Below are 20,632 nucleotides of genomic sequence, written 5' to 3' on the forward strand. Positions count from 1 at the left end.
ATCTAAATCAATGTTGTTCAAACTATGAGTGCAATTCATTAGTAAGCAGTGACATCAGTTTAATGGATCTTGACTAGTACTTTTTGGTGAAAAGAATGGAATGGAATAAAAAAATATCAGAGTATGTAACAAATAATAAGAATTATTTCCTAAAATATTTTTTCAGGTGTGTGTTTAAGAGGGAAAGGGAGGAAGGAAGGAAAAGAGAAGTCGTAGTAGCAGTAGGTCACAATACATAAATATTTCTTACTCTGGGTATCATTCAAAAACATTGAAAGCCACAGGCTAAAAGAAGGTAACTACATAGCATTTTACTGCTAACTAAACCTCAGCATCCAAGCCCAGCTCAGGAAGTATGAGGAGGAGACAGGTAAGAGAAGGGAGAGAAGGAATCCATGGGCTAGAATAATTTTTTTTAAGTGGCTTTCACTAGCATTTTAGGATTTGAAAAACACTTTTGCCTGTTTTATCTCATTTGAGTCTTATAACCATGCCATTTCACAGATGAAAAAGTTGAGGCTCAAAGAGGTTAAGTCTTCAGTGTGAAAGTAACATGATAAGTCACAGAGCTGGGAAGACAAGTCAGGTCTTTGTCTCCTATTGCACGTTCTCACTATATCTTCACCAGCTCCAACACATCCTTGAGATCTCTCTCAAATTACTACGACACCTTCAATCTTTCTCTATCTTCAAAATCCAAATTAAATACCCTCTTTGTACACCCTCTAATAGTGTCCTTTGCCTTCACTGAGCTAAGGAAATGTCCTTATTTGGGTGATTATTTCATCTCTCTCTCCTCTACTAGCCTATCCCACTGTCATTCCATAAGAAAGGAGCCTTGGCTGCTTGGGTCACTCCAGTACACCCAGCATCTAATGTAGTACGGGGCACAGAGTAGGCACTCAATAAACAGCTGCTGGATAAATGATTATGAGTTACATGACCCGAGACAAGGAAACTGAGCCAACTCTCCCATTATCCAATTATAACCACAAATCAGTTATATCCTTATTCGCCTGAAAAAGATAAAAACTGCACAATTTCCAAAACATATGCCCGCATAACTAGAAGGAATAGTGACCAGAAGTTGTTTCCCAATCGGTTATGTGCCTCTTTGCTGGAGAGAAATTTAAACTGAACCAGAAGCCAGATGCTTAGCAGTTCCCAGGGGTTGGAAAACCTGCTCAGAATCTGGACCTTTTTCTCTATGGACCTCAGAGCGCTGATCTGCTACTTGGCCTCAGCTTGCAGAATGATCTACAAGTCAGCTGGTGTCTACAAAGCCACCAGATCAGGCGTCCCCAAACTACGGCCCGCATGTGGCCCCCTGAGGCCATTTATCCGGCCCCCCGCCGCACTTCAGGAAGGAGCACCTCTTTCATTGGTGGTCAGTGAGAGGAGCACAGTATGGGGCGGCCCTCCAACGGTCTGAGGGACAGTGAACTGGCCCCCTGTGTAAAAAGTTTGGGGACGCCTGCACTAGATGAACTCTGATGATCCAGCACTCTAAAAATTCTGGCCTACTTCATCTCAGCACCTTGACAACTTATACGTTGCCAGTCACCTCCCTGTCTCAGCAAAGGTCGGCAGCGATTTTCCATGCTTTTGAATGAATTGAGAACTCCACCATCCTCTCCAACTTGTTTTCCCGTGGAGATCTTCCTAATCACTTCACTTCCATCAGCTGATGTCATGGATGCTGTGGGCCCCATGGTACATCCCCAGCTGCTGATGGCTCTCAGCTGAATCTTTCTTGGCAAACTGCCCACAAAGAGAACTCCCCAGGGTCATATTCTTGCCTCCTGGCAGCTTGCACCCAGGCAATGGTGGCAGGGTACAATAGCTTTGTTGTGGGACAATGTTGAAAGACTGTCCTAGCTCCAGGTATCCCTGCATGAGGGCTGAGGCCTTGTTTGTGCACCATCACAGCTCATATCTTCCAACTCCCTGGTTATGCTTCCTTCCCTCCACCTACCACACACACACCATACCATACACACTGATCCCAATGACTCTCCCCAGGAAACTTCTTGCATGGACATCTCTGGCTTAGATACTTCCCAGGGAACCAGAACTAAGACAGCCAAGCTCCCTCTTGAGTCAATACCATGGTAGTTAAGATTTTCATTTGGTTTTTAATATCAAAACAATGTCTATGGAAACGTTAGGACACTTATATATCACGGACAAATAATATTCCTATAACAGGGCATAAGCAAACTTCCCACTTACAACTGGTGGTAAAGCAGATGTTCTCTATGAAGTTCTGGGAAACCAGAGGCCTGTTTTGATAAAAACAGTATTGTCAAGGATCTATAAGAAGAAGATTATTCCTTTCCTCCAAAACACCTGCCTGTTAGTGAAAATAAATTATTTGGCATAACAGTTTTTATTTGAGTCTTGTACTAAATTCCAAGCTCCATGACTGGCAGCATGGGCATCACTTGGAAGCTTGTTAGAAATGGAGAATCTAGGCCAGGTATGGTGGCTTACGCCTGTAATCCCAGCATTTTGGGAGGCTGAGGCTGGTGGATAACTTGAGATCAGAAGTTTGAGACCAGCCTGGCCAACATGGTGAAACTCCATCTCTACTAAAAATACAAAAATATTAGCCGTGTGTGGTGGTACATTCCTGTAATCTCAGCTACTTGGGAGGCTTAGGGATGAGAAGTGCTTGAATCCAGGAGGCAAAAGTGGCATTGAGCCAAGATCATGCCACTGCACTACAGCCTGGGTGATGGAGTGAGACGGTCTCAAAAAAAAAAAAAAAAAAAAAAAAAAAAAGAAGAAGAAGAAGAAGAAGAAGAAGAAACAAATGCAGAATCTCACCATCCCTTGCCCAGACCTACTAGATGAGGAACTGCAGTTTAACGAAATACTCAGCATATTTATATTCACATGAAAGTTTGAGAATCACTGGCCTAAACTATGAAGCTTCAGCATCATATTTTAACCTTACTAAAACTATATAGGCTATCCACTCAGTGATACACAGCATCCCATTAATTACAAAGTGCTATTGAAGCTATCTCTAAAATGCCCCTCACATCATCCCTTTTGGACGATATTGCTAAATCCGAACTCAGGCTCTCTTAGCTCTTGTGGACCACACTTTGAGTAGTGAGAAAACTCTGATGAGTAGTGAGAAAACTCATTCAGATGACTGAATGAATGGATGACTTTACTGGAGCATCTTAAAGCCATCTGATTTTAAAATACATAATTATTTGCAAATCAGATTCAAAGCAGCTTTAATTCAAGTTCTTCAGTTTTTTATAAAGTAACTTCATAGCTACATCGTTTGACTTTGTCTTCATCATTTCTTTGTCACCAATCATACCCCGATTCATTGATGTTTTCAATCTTCTAAACCTAAATAACCACCACACATGGAGAAAGAATTAACAGGACTGTGCTAGAATCAGTAATTAACAGGAAACAGTCTTGAATTCTGAAAAGAACAATATAGGCAAGATTAGGAAAACAGGAAATTTGAAGAAAGCTCAGCAACTTATTTCTCTTAGCTGATGCTCTTGTCGAAATGAACGTTTCTAATGACCCTCTTAGTCCTAAAGTACAGGCGGTTCCCAACTTAGTTTTTCATGGAGAAGAAGTATACATGGAGGTTAAGATTCTGGGCTTGCTCACAAATGTCCATTAACACATGGAATGTACCATGGAAGACCAGAGTAATAGCCCCAGAGAACCCAACTTCCCTGTGCAGGAGACATTTACCCACAGCTCCTCTGGAATTAGCCTTTGCACACTTTCCTGCTACTCGGAACGCTGGTCCCTCACCTGAATACCCTCAACTCAAATTTGCCTTCCCTTCCACTGTGACATCTTCTACTCAGCCAGCATCTTAGGAAACCACAAGTCATCCTCCAAAAGGCATAAAAATGCCCTATTACAATATCCTAACTTAAGTAAGTTAAGCCCCATACTCACACCCCATATAAACCAAACCAGGAAATTTATTCCATAACATTTGATTAAAATCTAAATAGTCCTTCAGGGCTACTTTGACAAAAGGAAACTTTTTAAAGGTGGAGAAGGAAGTAGGAAGTTGCCATTCCTTTTTAAAAAATCATATACAATGCCTAATTAAAATCAGAAAAGGCAAGAGAAAAAGTAAGAAAACAAAAGAAACGGTGAACAAATGCAATAATAGAAAATGGTTACAAACACGATAGATACTAATCCAACTATGTCAATCATCACTTTACTTGTGAATGGTCTAACTACATCAATTAAAAGAAATTGTCAGAATGGATAAAAACACTAGGCTCAACTCTATGTTCTCTAGAAAAAAACCCACTTTAAATATAATGGTTTAGAGACTTTCTAACTCATATTGCCTTGTTTTTTTGTAGAGGGTAGCTGGTCTTCCATTACTCTGTGTCATGGATTTAGCTGAACTAACACTCTAGCAGAAAGGCTCAGGGTGGCTGGGCACATGGTGTATAAGCAGGGACGGGTCAAGGAGTGTCTCTGGACTTCGCTATAAGGGAACAAACGAGTCTCCTGGTGAGGTCCAATTACTCTGCATCTCGTGGTCACATCAGTAGCTCAGGTTGCAGGGTCACTGTTTGCAGCACTCTATCTCTGAAATTAAAAACCCTCTGTTTCCTTTGGCATCAGTTCTGAAAGTATCTGGTCACAATTTGTTGAAAGATGTTAAATTCATGCCACTAAATGGGCATCTCTTCTATGGTACTCTATACCCCAGGCAAATACATAACAACATAACATTGGGCACCTAAGTTTTCAAAGCTCGCATATATGGAGTACCAGTAAGCTCAGTAAGGTCACTAGCAAAGGTGAGTAAACATCTTCCCCCTCAAGACAAGACACAATGCTCTGCTCAGACTTTAGGTGCACAGGCAAAAGCCAGACTCTCGGGAAGTAATCTGGAACAGAAGATAGTCATTTCTCACTCCTTTCCTTTTCACAAATGAGGAACATATTTGTAAAGTCCATAAGGAATGTTTGGAATTCATTATTATTTTTTTTTAAACCCAATCCCACCACTAAAGGGAACATGGTGAGGCTGTGGACGGAGGACAAAAGGCAAAGGGAAGCGTTCTCAATGATTCCTGCACATAGAAATGCAGGGAGATTACCAATGGTCTTGAACACATACAGAAAAGTTTTTATTTACAACATAATTTCACAGAAAGGTGGGGTATAGGGAAGTAGGAAAGGAAAGTGTCAAAGGCGTTACCTGTAGTCTCAAGGGGAAAAAAATATTCCCCTTCGGAAAAAAAAAATATTCCCTCCATGTTTTTGATTAGGGTATGGTTTGCAAAAAGCCCTTGCTAAAGTAGAATAAAATGTATTAAAACCCATGAACCCTGGCCGGGCGCGGTGGCTCAAGCCTGTAATCCCAGCACTTTGGGAGGCCGAGGCGGGTGGATCACGAGGTCAAGAGATCGAGACCATCCTGGTCAACACGGTGAAACCCCGTCTCTACTAAAAAATACAAAAAATTAGCTGGGCATGGTGGCGCGTGCCTATAATCCCAGCTACTCAGGAGGCTGAGGCAGGAGAATTGCCTGAACTCAGGAGGCGGAGGTTGCGGTGAGCCAAGATCGTGCCATTGCACTCCAGCCTGGGTAACAAGAGTGAAACTCCGTCTCAAAAAAAAAAAAAAAAAAAAAAAAAAAAAAAAAAAAAAACCCATGAACCCATTATCAATGATTAGACTACCAAACTACTGCCACTAAGCAGAGCTTCAGATAACAGGATCAGACTTTGGCATAAGTCAGTGGTTCTCAACTGGGGATGATTTCACCTGTAAGCGTACATTTGGCAATGTCTGAAAACTTTTTTCAGCTGTCACAACTGACATCTATTGGGTGCAGGCCAGGGATGCTGCTAAACATCCTACTATGCACACGACAACCCTGAGAGCTAAGAGTTATTCAGCCCAAAATGTCCATCCCACCAAGGTGGAGAAACTGGTATTAGTAAAAAAGAAAAGCTTAGGTGCAGCATGAGATATAATTTAGGGAGAGCCAAAGAACACAGAAACCTGAGATAGGGGAAATCAAAGGTGCTGATCATACTTCACCAAGGACAGCCCTAGGAGAGAAACGAGAGCCCTGGGAATGCCCTAAAGGAGGCCGCCCATTGCAAGGGCAAGGTACAACACACAGGACAAGAAACTCCCAGGGAGGAAGGAGAATTAAGAATTGACAATGAACATGGGACAAGGAGTTAGGGACCACATCTTGTGCATGCAGGATGTTTAGCAGTATTCCTGGTGTCTACCCATGGGACGCCTGTGATACCTCTTGCCCAGCTGTCAACCAAAAGTATCTGCAGACATTCCCAAGTATCCCTTGTGAAACAAAATCATCTCTGGTTTAAAAATCATTCTTCTAGAGGGATCTTTCAAATTTATATATGTATTTTTATTATTATTATTTCATTGTTTCCTCTAGATTCAAGATGTTTTTTTTTTTTTTTAATTTCACCCTGGAGTACAGTGGCACCATCTCAGCTCACTGCAGCCTCTGCCTCCTAGGTTCAAGGGATTCTCAATCTCCCAAAGAGCTGAGATTACAGGTGCATGCCACCATGCCCAGCTAATTTTTGTATTTTGGTAGAGATGGGGTTTCACCACGTTGGCCAGGCTGGTCTTGAACTCCTGACCTCAGGTGAACTGCCTGCCTCAGCCTCCCAAAATGCTGGGATTACAAGTGTGAGCCACCGCTCCAGGCCAAGATTCTTCTTTTCTAAAATAGGTTGATAAGTCATTCTTTCAGGAGGCATACATAGAATACATTTTCCCAGTCTTTTTCCAAAAATGTTCTTATGCTGACCTCCCTCTCCAGTGATCACTTAGCTGCATCTGGAATTCTGAATTGAGCTTCATTTCCTTCAGTACCTTGAAGATATTAATCTGCTGTTTTCTAGCCTCTATCATTACTACTTGAAAGTCTGTCCTCAATTTGCTTCTCACTTGTAGGTAATCTGTCTTTTCTCTCAGATCATTTCTAAGATTTTCTGATTTTTGCTGACTCTTCATATATTTACATATGGATATATTTATTTTTATTTATCCTTCTTGGCATTCATAATGTTTCTTACATTAAAGAATTTGTGTCTCCTCATCAATTCTGGGAAACTTCCAGCCACTGTTTTTTTTTTAAATATTCCTCATATATATATACATTCTGTTCTCTTAATGCAGAACAGAATTTCTATTAAATGATGTTGAGCTTTTTCATTCTGCTTTCTACATTTCAACCTCCTCCTCCTTGTTTTTGTGTCTCATATATCTCTATACTGATAATGGGGTAATTTTTTCAGATCTATCTTCCAGGCCTAATTGTCTCTTCAACTGTGTCTAATATGCAGTTTCAATAGTCATAGAAAACATACTTCCTACATGTGAAGCTCTGCAATTAGCAAACAAGTACATGATCAAAACATTAATTCCTAACTCAAGAACTTTATTTGCATCTATTGTGGTAGCCATCTTTAAAATTATATTGGAGCACAATAAGAGCAAAATTCAATATGTGCATAAGAATTACCAGTGGAAACAGAAACAATAACAAAATACACTAAGGCAAAAAGAGAAAGAATTCAGAGGAAACTCTTAGATGAACTGGGAAAGCTAAACTATAGTCATGGAAGAATTAAGATCTAGGGAGACTCGTAACAAGACTGCTAGTAGCACTAGTCTAGGCAGAGATGTTGAGAGCTTGAGCTGAAATAATGTCAGTAGGGATGGAAAGGAAACTTTGAAGTAGCAATATTTCTAAAGTAGACATAACTAATATGTTAGCCAGTTGGCTGTGGAAGCTGATAGCCAGCAGAAGGTGGTGTCCTCACAGCCATCAGCATCACAGTTCACTGCATCATCCACAGTCCCAATCCAGTTTTTCAGGAGGTATGCATAGAATACATTTTCTCAATCTTTTTCCAAAATGATCACTTAGCTGCATCTGAAATTTTGAATTGACCTTCATTTCCTTCATCACTTTGAAGATATCAATCTGTTGTTTTCCATATTCATATGTTGGAATTAGGATTCCAACATATGAATAGGTGGCATTTGGAGATAGGGACCTTGGGAGGTGATTAGGTTATAAGGGTGGAACCCTCATGAATGGGATTCGTGTCCTTATAATAAGAAGACAGAGGGCCAGCTCACTCTGTACTGTAAGGGTACAGTGAGAAGACCAGCCATCTAGAAACCAGGAAGAGAGCCCTCACCAGATGCCAAGTATGTCAAAATAAATGTTTGTTGTTTAAGCCACTCAGTTGTATATTTCCTATAGCAGCCCAAACTAAGACAAAGAGACTATGCCAGCATTAAACAGAATGAGAAATTCAACTTTGAGAGCTACCAGAAGGAAGTTCCATTCAGAGTACATGAATTTTGATAGCTTGGGATATATCCAGGTTGAAAGTTCCAGTACGCAGCTATAAATACACATGTAAAACTTGTCAAGAAATCAGACATGAAAATATGGCTTTGGGGCCATCAGTATGCAGCTGGGAATTGGATAGAAAGGAAGGGAGTGATTAGGGATTGGCTGGAGATTCAGGAATGACTAGAAAGAGAAGTTGCGAGTAGAGGTGGTGGTGGTGATGAAAGCTACAAATCTTGGTCATCAAAAATTGTGTGTTAACACGGACACACAGAAGGGACCAACAGACACTGAGCCCTACTTGAGAATGGAGGCTGGGAGGAGGGTGAGGATTGAAAAACTACTATGAGGTACTATACTCACTATCTGGGTGATGAAATAATTTGTATAACAAACCCCAGCAAAATGCAAATTGGCCAGGTAGCAAACCTGCACATGTACCTCCAAACCTAAAATAAAAATTGGAAGGATATAAAAAGTGAAAATTTAGTTTTACTCTTTTTCTGTGACACTTACCAAGCAGGAAGGAGTTATTTCCATTTTAATTTTTTAAATATCTTGCATGCCTTATTTTTGTCCTCAAAATATTTCTTGATTTAACTAGAATTCTTAAAGTATATCCCAAAGTCCAGCATCTAATAGCAACTTTTTGAAGTGTAAAGTTTCTAATTATTTTTCTCTTAAACCAAAGCCTATAAATTATTTGTAATGAATTTAATATCAATTAAATACTCTCATCATTTACTTTTTACAAAATTGTATATCACACCTACAAAAAGTATCTGAGATGAAGATCATTTCCAAGCTTTCTTCCTATGGTTCTCTCAAACTTATCTTCTTGTAATTGAAGAAATAATAACATATTTTGCATTTTTACTAATATTTTAGTTATATATTTTAAAATAATATATTTTAATACTATTAACATTTTAATAGCATATTGAAAAATTTAAAACAAAAACACGTGTGTGTGATCATTTCATGTGAAATCATCTATCTTAACGCAGTGCTGAATTAGAATGCTTGTCTGCCTCCTCCACAGGACTCTGAGTGCCTGAGATAGGGGTGACTAATTTATTAATCACTTACTTAATTTTCTCTCCCAAGGACTTATCACAATACATAACATGGAATGGTAACTTAGTGTATACTGGATGGACGGATGGATGGATGGGGCAAGCTGGACACTGGAGGCAGTTTTTCTGTTATAAGGAAGAACTACATTCAGGGTGACTATGCAGTTTCACAAGTTGTTCGCTGCACAATGTGACAAGCAGTGTTAAGTAAAGTCTAATACAAGAGAATCTACTGTAGGAGATAGTCACACAATGAAGGGAAAGGATGATGGAATAGGATGGTGACAATAGTTAACAGAGCTAAATAAAATGAGAGCTCAAGAAGCTCTAGCCATTTAGTTAGTGTTCTGTTACAATTCTTTCTAGAATTGCAGAATGGTGGGATTTGTAAAATGGGGAAACAATCTTTAAATGTGCTTGGTAAATTCTTAAACATAAGAAAATTCTTACAACTTATAAATAATTGTACAGTTATATTCTGCCTAAAACATGTCAGCTCCTCTATATCAGTCTCAAAGTTTATAGAGAAGAAAGATAGCTTAGAATTGTGAAGGGATGTCCAGTAAAGTCTGGAATTTGTAGGATACCCTAGTATAGTTGAACTGACTTATCTCACCCAGAGTTTTCTTTTAACTAGCAACAGAAGCAAAAAATTAAGTATAAATGAGTAATAAAATTCACTGTATTTTAAAAACAAAATAAAATTAACTTCATTCTTTAAAACACAAATAAAATCAAAGGAAACCAGAAGCTTTCACACAAATATATATATATTAAAATCAACAAATTGTTGTAAGAAATCAAATAAATGTAATAATGGGCCTTCACATACTCATAGTTTGAGACTTACAGAAGCTATACCAGCATCTATAACTGTCTATGATAAAGTGATTATCACATGCTTATGTAGTATATATTTGGATGTCCAGGCTTACTTTGTCAGGATACAAACAGTAAGAATAATAATAAGCAGTTTCTTGGGGAAAAAAATCGATATTTTATTGCTAATGGAAAGTTCCCAGGAATGAAGAGAATTATAAGCTTTTATTTTGTTTGTGAAAACCTACAAGTTAAACATAGAAACCTCCTCCCAAAATCAGATCGACTCTGAGTATAGTGCTGGATGGAGAAAAAAAAGTCAACTAAGGGAACCATGATAAAATGTTAATCTGGCAGCTGCCATTTCACACCCCTTTTTGCCAAAAAACAAAACAAAACAAATCAAACCAAACCAAACAAAACACCATAACCTTTCAGCTACCCTAGCCAAAGAAGATACTTTATATATTAACTTCTGATCTTATTAAACTAAAGCAAGCAGAAGCAGCTTTCCTTTACAATAAAAGCAAAACCCAGAAAATTTCAAACTTACTATAAAGAAACATTTTCAAGGCCCAAGAACTGATTTTTTTCCACTGTCAAATTGACCTTCAACAAGGACAGTCAGAAAGATGGTTACTTTTGCCATGTGCAGAGCTGATGGTATGCAAATGTTCCCCGTGCTCTTCAATACCAATCCCTGCTATTTCAATTCAGCCATTTGGCTAAAGAGCCTTTGGAAGTGGTCCCCAAGGTATGCATGGGAACCCCAGGAATCAAAATCCCAGGAAGGAAAAGCCTGCCAAATGCAGATTGCTGAAGCTCATTTTGTGCCATGGACACAGCCTCCCCTGGGGCAAGACCCAGGAATCTTCATTTTTAGCAAGTGCAATGCTGATTCTTAACATTTAGTGAAGTCTGCAATCTACGGCTTTAAAGATTAGTTTTGATAATCTGGAACTTCTGCAACCTCAGTATCTCACCTCTAGGTGGCAGCATCTATGAATTGTTGAGTATCCTAGTATTCAGATTTATTTCCAGAGCCAGAATTACACATTGGATTTGGATGACTAAACCATTATCTCTAAGTGCTGTATCTATAGAGAGAAAACATGGCGGGATAGATTTTGCATAATTTAAACCTCCAACTCAGATTTTAGTAATAAAAACAATTAACTGGCCATCCTTGCATGGCCATTTCTGCACTATTTTGAGTGTGATGTAAGTGATAAATTTTAAGGCAGGATGCTGTAAGCATTCTTCTTGCCCTGACTATTTAACTCATGACTTCCAAGAATCACATAGATCAGCAGTCAGCAAACATTTTCTGTAAAGGGCCAGATAATAAATATTTCAGGGTTTGCGAGACATACAGTCTCTGTCACAATGACTCAACTCTGCCACTGTCATGTGAAAACAGCCATAGACAATACAGAAATGAATCAGTGTGGCTGTGTCCCAGGAAAACCTCACAAATACTAAACTGTGAATTTTATATAACTTTCATGTGTATCAAAATATTATTTAAAAGTTTTTTCCAACCATTTAAAAATGTAAAAACTATTCTTAGTTCCTGGACTGTACAAAATCAGGTAGCCAGCCAGATTTGGCAGTAGTTTGCAGACCCCTGACATAGATCAAGTTGGTGGAGGAAGATGAATTGGTATTAACTACGGTATTCAAAGATGACTTTTTGATGACTTTCTTGAATACACGAGTTTAGTCCAAGACAGATATCTTGTCACTAAATAGAGCATTAAATAAATTAAAGCCATATGACACATATTGAAATTTTGGTTCAGAGTTGATTTCTAGATAACATTTTACTAAACAGAGCTAGCACTTAAGCACTTAGGTCAAATATTTTTTCTCTCTTTTTTTTTTGAGACAGAGTCTTGCTCTGTTCCCCAGGCTGGAGTGCAGTGGCATGAACACAGCTCACTGCAACCTCCACCTCCCAGATTCAAGTAATTTTCCTGCCTCAACCTCCCAAGTAGCTGGGACTACAGGTACCCGCCACCATGCCCAACTAATGTTTTTGTATTTTTAGTAGAGATGGAGTTCCACTAATCAGTCAGGCTGGTCTCGAACTCCTGACCTCAGGTGATCTGCCTGCCTCAGCCTCCCAAAGTGCTAGAATTATAGGCATGAACCACAGCACCCCACCCAAATATTTCTATACACATTCGACCTTCCTCTGGTATAGAAAAGTTACTAAATGCCAGTGAAAGCTGGGCATGGTGGTATCCTGTAATCCCAGCTACTCAGGAGGCTGAGGTGGGACAGACTGCTTGAGGCAATCAAGACCAGCCTGGACAACACAGTAAGACCCCCATATCATTAAAAAGAAAAGCCAGTATGAACACAGAGGTATTGTTGGGGTCCATCACATCACAAAGCAGAAATACAGATGCAATTTATTCACCAGGCAAATGCATGAAGGAATCTTATATACACCCGGTCCTGAATCTCCAACAGAAAACCATCACTTACCTGTCGTGTCTTGACTCAAGGTTTCCTGGCTGCTACTGCTGTAAGAAGGCACTGGAGTGATAGACAGTGAGGCTGGACAGGACAAAGGCGTGGCCTGGTCAGTCTTGCGGGTGAAGGATCGGTGGTATACAGGGATGCCTGCATCTTTGGAGACGAAGAGAGGCAGATCTGATGGGAGGGTGGGTCTGCCTTGTACATAGGGATTTTTCCAGTGGGTGAGTCCAATTGCAACAGGCCCAGCAACATCATAACCTGGTGAGATAAACACACTAGGTAAGTGGCAGCAATCAAAGCCTTATAGTGTGCTTATTTTTAAAGTTCCCCAGAATCTTAGCTGTTAGGCAAACCAAATGCCACTTGAGATAAGAATGCATGTTCGTAATAAACAGGCAGGCATCATCCCTGTCAATGGCTCTTGTTCACTTAATCAGCTTATGTTTATTAAGCACATACTAAGTGTCCACTCTGCATTCATGGAGCTTAGAGTCCAATAAAGGAGATAAGACCTGTATTCATAATAAAAAATTATTAAAGGCCTACTATAAGCCAGAAACTTTGCATAACTGATCTTGAATCCTCACAGCAATGGTACAAGAGGACTATTACAATTTCAGTCTTACAGATGAGAAAACTGGATCTCAACCTGCCCTACATCAAGTTCCAGATGCAGAACATAAACGCAGATTGGACTCCAAAATCTATGTTTTTTCCCACAAACTACAACTAACCACAGTACAAGCAAGACGAAAGAAATAATTTTAAAGTAAATCAGAAAGTGCTCTTCAGGAGTTCAGAGGAGAGAGCCCTTCTAGGTATAGGGTCTGGGACATGGGGAAGGTAACACAAATTTGGATGAACCTGGGGAACATTATGCTAAGTGAAATAACAGAAAATGACTGTATGATCTCACTTATACAGGAAATCTTTACATATACATACATATATACATATGTGTATACATATACATATATACACGCACAAAGAGTAGACCAGCAATTACCAAGAGCAGGGAGGATCAGAAGGTGTAGGTAAAAAAAAAAATTACCAGTTGTAATTAAGTTATGCAACATAAATTAGTCTAAAGATTTAACATACAGCATGAGAACTAGGGTTAATTACTTCATATTGTGTGAACTGCAAATTTGCTAACACAGTAGATTTTAGGTGCTCTTACCACACACACATTAAAAAAAGGTAACTTTGATGATGGTTATGTCAAGTTGCTTGACTGTAGTAATCATTTCACTATATACCTCAAGATATTATGTTGTGTACCTTAAATATATGTAGTTAAATATATAAATATATAGTACTGATTCATCATAAATGCTTAATAAATAAATATATGTTCTTTTCCCCCCCAAAAATAAAAAGTCTCTAAGGAACTTTGGACTCTAAGATTTCAGGTTTTAGCATTTATTATATAAAAGTATAGCTAATTTATAGCATACACTTAATTTTGAAGAAATATAGTTCACAGAGCTAAGTCGTTTTTGTTTAGGAAATTTCTACATCATTTACTCTGAAAATGAAGTTCATTAGCAAACATTTTAATTGGCATTATTGATATAAATGAGCTATGACAAGATCTGCATAACTATGATGAAATATAAATACATGAGTCTCAATTTAAAAGCAAGAATGAAGCCACAATATTTTGAAGAGACAACTGTCCAGGGGAAGAGCTAACACCCAAGGAGCAAAGAATAGGAAGGTTGTGTTGGCAGCATTGATAGCCTGCCCATCCTCCCTCACCCACCATCATGTCCCCTTTTAGGGAGGAAGGCAGGAACAGGGGTCTCAATTCCCACTAGACCCAAAATTGTGAAGAAAGAGATGGAAGGAATACCCAAAATTGTAAGCTGTCTTGAGAAGAAATGATGTTAACTATGTGCTTCTTAAATCTCTCATACATGGGTAAAAAGGGAATTTGCTATTAGAAAATAAGGAGCTAATCAAGTATCTCCTGGATAAATAGTATCGTTTTAGAAGTCCTTTTTCTGTTCCCTGGAGTTTTTGACTCCACTGCTTTGGACAAGACATAGGGTCACCTAGGAACCGCATTACTAGGAAATCCACACACGTGCTATTTTCCTCAATGGAACATCCTCACAAATGTGACACTTCTGTGTGAGATGACTATTCTGTAAGAGAAGGACTGAAGTACAAGAAATGAAAGAAAATGAAGGAGATTTTAGAAAACTCGGATGATCCAGAGATCTGTCCTCCCTCTAGTACTTTGAGTCTCAGGTTATTATTTTTATTGTATTTATTTATTTATTTATTGAGACAGAGTTTCACTCTTGTTGCCCAGGCTGGAGTGCTATGGCATGATCTTGTTTCACCACGAGCTCTACCTCCTGCGTCAAGAGATTCTCCTGCCTCAGCCTCCAGAGTAGCTGGGATCACAGTCATGCACCACCACACCTGGCTAATTTTATATTTTTAGTAGAGACTGGGTATCTCCTTGTTGGTCAGGCTGTTCCACCAGCCTTGGCCTCCCAAAGTGCTGGGATTACAGGTGTGAGCCACTGCAGCTGGCTAAGGTTATTATTTTTGTTTTAGTATAAATATTGCAAAAGTGCTTTGCACTGAACAGACTGTGAGCAGTGGACGTTGCCCCCTGCCTATACAGAATCATTCCCCTTCTGCCTCCCAACAGAGCCACAACTTCATTTGGGAATCTGTCCCACCCCACACAGCCTTGTGACCCAGGACAGGCAGCTCTTATTCCCATCCTCATCCCTGTCCAAAGCCTCATGTGGGCCTGACAGGGCTCATGAAAATGCCATCTCCCTTGCCAATGACTGGCTCACGGATGGTGGTGGGACACAGCCCTGCCCAATGAGACAGGAGGAGTCCATTAAGGAGCTTCACGGGAAAATTTCTCAGCTCCTCAAGCAAAGGCCTGAGGAGGGCACCAAAGTTCCTTTCCCTCTGATCACTGTCATGTCTGAGTCCAATTCCTGAAACTCTGCAACCACGTGACTGCCACCACGAAAATAAATTGAGAGAGGAAGACACAGGGGAGAAGGTCTTTCACAGTGTCACTGAGCAGCTTAATCAACCCATCCTAAAGACAGGCCTGCCTCTGGTGTCCCTGTTACGTGACATAATAAATTTCCTATCATTTCAGCCAATTTGAGCCAGGGAACTGAAGCAGGATTCAAGAGCCTTCTGGTTGCTGGCACTTCTGGGAAGTCAGCATCTGTCATACCTACCTCCCCTTCAGAGGTTAGTTTTCTAGGGCTGCTGTGACAAAGTACCACAAACTGGGCAGCTTAAAACAACAGAAACTTATTCTCTCATTGTTCTGGGGGCTAGGAGTCCAAACTAAGGTGTCAGCAGGGCTGCATCTCTGAAGGCTCTAGAAAAGAATCTGTTCCAGCCTCTCTCCAGGCTTCTGGTGTTGCCAGGAATTCAGGGTGTTTCTTGGCTTGGAGATTCATCACTCATATCTCTGTCTCTGCTTTCACACAGCTGTCCCTGTATGGTCTCTTCCCTTCTTGTAAGGACACTCATCACATTGGATTAGGGCACACTCTAGTCCAGATGACCTCATTTTAACTCAATTACATCTGACAAGACCCTATTTCCAAATACAGTCACAATCACAAGGACTGGGGATTCGAACTTCAAAGTACCTTTTATGGGGGATACATTTCAACCCAACACCCTGACATGGCAGCTACAGCTGACTGGACCAGGAAGGGCACTTGACCCAAGTCTTCAAGATGTCAGGTTAACAAGAGTGTCATCCATAGGAGCCCAATGATCTGAACTCAAATCCCAGCTCTTACTCTCATGTATCCTTAGGCCACTCATTACCCTCTCAGGAACTCCATTTCCTCATTTATAAAATGGGGAAGACAACACTGTTTATACCTCAGAATCTTTTTGAGGATTAGATGAGTGAATACAGAAAAAGTAGTTAGAACACAATGCTTGGCAAAAAGAAAGCTCCCCAAAAGTGTTCGTTAGCTACTTAATTGCCCTCACACTATATACGGCTCCATTTTCATTGAAAAGTGCCTTAAAAAAGAAGTCTCTACTCACAGCCATCCTCTCCCTATTCAGAGCTCTGCAATGTGGCTCCCATCCTACCACCCACTCACACGGCTCTCAGGATGTCACCAACGCAGACGTTAATATTCAACCTCCTCAGTCTGTCCTTCTAGAAGGTTCTCTGGGCTTTCCAAGAAAGGTGCTTGCTTGGTTCTCTTACCTCTGTCATTATTTCTACCCTCATTGGACTTCCCCCAAAGGTTGGTCCTTGGTCTTCCATACACACACAATGTACTAATTCTCACTCTTACTATCTCATCTTCTTCCAAAGATTCGACAGAACTCTCTGTACAGATAGTGCTAATATCTTCATCTCTTGAACATTTTCTCCATATTTCTAATTTCCTATGAGACATTCTGAGGTGAGGAGTCTCGTGGGCATATAAAATCAACACATCTAACCTGTCGCCATCACAGCCTCTTTTTGACTCCCATGTTCCTGGGAACAGCTCAGACTCTGTTACTCTGATGCAAAATCTCAGGGAACACTTTCTATCCTCACATCCAGTCAATGACTAGTCCTGCCAGCAATTCCATCCCTCTCCCCACAGACCAGCCTCTTCAACCCACCTCCCTAGTTTATTTCTGTCTCATGTCAAGACCACAGTCATGGCCACTAACTCTATTACGACATCAGATTCTCCCACATGAACTTTATCCTGTTCACCACCAGAATAGTCTTCTCTCATCCATACGTTCATCTAATCATCCTCCTACTCTGAACCCCAAATGACCTCCTATGACTTAGTTAATGACTTTTCAACCATTAGACTTAGTCTAATGTCTCTGTGAATGGCATTTTAGGTTACTCAGTGTTTTCAAACCAGAGTCTGTGAGGTCTCCATGAGAATTTCTAAACTGTCCCTGTTTTTCATTTAAAAGTTAGTTTTAGCATATTCTGGACCAAGTCCTGCCACTTAATTTTAATGCCTGGGTTTACTTTTGTGTTTCCATCAGGTTTGGCACCAATCAGTACAACGAATGAGAAAAGGGGAGAGATGGATATCCCAAGTGACATTCATGCCAAATGAAGATCTGATAACATAAGTGAGCATTAACAGAGATTTCATAGGGGGTTGAACTCAGAAAGGTGGCAGCAATGCATATTCATCGCGAAGTTCCTAGCAGTAAAACTGTACTGAACTTGAAGAACCAACATCTCTGCAGCCAGTATCACATCGCATTACAAACAGTGACTGCATTTCAGCAAAATAACAACATACATCATATTAAATTAGTGTGGTAAATTTGTATTTTTATTTGGGTTACAGAATGTTAAATCTGATTTGCAAAACCAATTTTAATGGCTATTTGGAATACAAGGTGCCTATATGTAGTTCTATGTTTGAACGTACTTAAGTAATCTCATAAAAATAATTTAAATCAATTTTAGAGGGTCATCATTAATGCTTTGTATAGGCATCCACATTGCTGGAGTTTGAGAAATCATCACATAGGATTTAAGAGTATGGGCTTTAGTGTCAAACAGACCTTAAATTGAAATCTTGGATAATTAATTTCTAGCTGGGTGGCAAAGCGCAAATTTCCTCATCAGTAAAATGGAGAAATAACAGTAACTTCCTCACAGAGTTCTGATTAAATAAAATAATGAATGCAGGGAGCCAAGGGAAGCTGGCAGGTAATAAGTACAAAATAAGCTGTAACTATAATCTTCAGTTTTCTTTTCTGATCTCTAAGTCATTGCTCAATATTCTAGAATCAAGAGTTTTGAAAGGAAATAGAAAGGAGAAGAAGGACCACACCAAAATAAAAATGGTGCAGGTCACTCTTCTACTTTCTACCAAAGTAACCAGTGTTTAAGGTTGAGTGAGCACAACAGGGAGAAAGTCTCACTGTGATGTTCAGCATCACTCTAACACTTGCTTAGCATGTTCTCCAAAAAGCAAAGAGTAGATTTTCACTGCACATTTTCAATTTGCACTTACACAGTTTCTTTTAAAAATAGATTAGTATAAATCTTTAAAATGTAACTCAATTGTACTATCAAGTGCGTAACAGTACAGTTGCTACATGAACGAAAGGGTTAAAGCAAATGATGAAGATCTGGGAATAAGAGATGACACTTCCTCCATCTAATTCCATGCAAAAGCAGTAAAAATCCACAAGGGGGCGATCCAGAAAGGTGAATCCACAACAATTGCTCCAATTCTGGAAATAAATGTCTATGCATTTATATTTTCTCTCCTCTCCTTCCCCAGCTGCTCCCTTGACCCCCAGCTTTTCCAGACAATAATTTTTTTTATAAATCAAAATGACACAAGTGCTCACCTATGGTGATCTGGCTGACACAACTGTAGTAGCTGCCCGTTGTTGCCGAGGAAAGGTTATAACTTCCGCTGCTCACATCTCTGTCTGTTAAGAAAATAAAAGACAAGAAGGTCAATTATAACCTGGTAGACACCATGAACACAATTTAAATATATGACTGGTGGCAAATAAACCAGCTCTCTGTGTCTGTGACACAGGTAGTCTCTCATACTCATTCATTGGTCCACCCACTGACACTTAGGGAGAGCCAGGTGCCAGACTCTGGGATGGTCACTTAGAACATTTCCACAAACAACCCAGGCAATTGCAGTTTCATGTCACCATTATTACGATGGGAGATGAAGGGTGCTTGGGCAGTTGGGGGCAGGGTGGTGAGACAGGAGAGAGGATGCCTCATCCAAACCATACAGCAAAGAATATCAGGTAAGGTTTCCTGGAGGAAAATAACATCCAAATGAAAACCTAAAAGGTGAGTGCTATCTGACTGGGCAAAAGGTGGATGAATTGATCGAAAAGATGCAGGCAGAGGAGCTATCATCCCCATCCTCCATCCTCTGTAGGCAGAGAGGCCATAGGCAGCTTCCTGAGTTAGCAGCTGAATGCAGTAAGGGAAGGAGAGATGAGCAGCAGCCAGGTTGCAAAGGGTCATATAAACCAAGTTAACAAGTTTGTCTTCTGCCTAGAAAGCAGGATCCTATTTTTGTTTTAGAAAGATTACTTTGTGGCACGTTTCAGGACAGACTGGAGGAAAGCAAGATGAGAGCAAACTTATTTGCCAGGCTGCTGCAGTATTCTGATGAGAAATCAGTGGTGGTCAAACCATGGGAGGAGTGGCAGTGGAGACAGAGAGGAGTGGATGCAATGCCCTCAAAGGCTGAAAGTGCAGCACAGGCATCAAATTCCTCATTACTGTGAACAGAAAATGTTCTAGGCAGAGGGGAGGCAAAAGAAATCAAAGCCTCACAGGTGCGTTGCGTATCAGCATTTTCACCCACAACATTTCATGCACAAGGTAGGCGCCACCCCCACATCTCTGATGGAAAGGCTGAGACTCCAGGTGGCTGAATGCCCTGCCCAAGGTCACACTGACAGCACGTGGCAGAACAGAGCTCAAATCTAGATCAGGAGTACTTGAAATTGTTTATGAAACATTGCAGGAACACAAAATTTAAAAACTTCCAGAAGACAGCATAGAAAAAAAATCTAGATGGCAGTGATGTTTTAGATATAACACCAAAGACAAGATCCATGAAAAAAACTAATGGATATGATGGATTAAAAACTGCTACTCTATGAAAGAGAATACAAAGCGAATAAGAAGACAGGCCACAGACTGGGAGAAAATATTTGTAAAATACGTATCTGATAAAGGATTGTTATCCAAAATATACAAAGAACTCTTAAAACTCAACAGTAAGAAAATAAGCCGACTTTAAAAAAGTGGGCCACTTTTACAGACACATCACCAAAGATAATATAAAGATGGCAAATATATACATGAAA

The 20,632-nt window shown here is 40.0% G+C and overlaps 1 protein-coding gene across 1 annotated transcript in view; it reads right to left on the bottom strand.

Annotated features, from left to right (window-relative positions):
* The window catches only part of ANO4 (anoctamin 4), a 390,977-nt gene extending 371,769 nt beyond the window's left edge, over window positions 1–19,208 (bottom strand). The window contains exons 1-2 of the mRNA XM_074402350.1: window positions 19,130–19,208; window positions 12,776–13,027 (exon numbers count right to left, since the gene is read on the bottom strand). The gene's annotated coding sequence lies outside the window, so the exon portion shown is untranslated. The remainder of the gene's footprint in view (window positions 1–12,775; window positions 13,028–19,129) is intronic.
* Window positions 19,209–20,632: the final 1,424 nt, after the last annotated feature.

The sequence above is a fragment of the Saimiri boliviensis genome, chromosome 7 (genome assembly GCF_048565385.1).
Source record: "Saimiri boliviensis isolate mSaiBol1 chromosome 7, mSaiBol1.pri, whole genome shotgun sequence".
Classification (NCBI taxonomy): Eukaryota; Metazoa; Chordata; class Mammalia; order Primates; family Cebidae; genus Saimiri; species Saimiri boliviensis.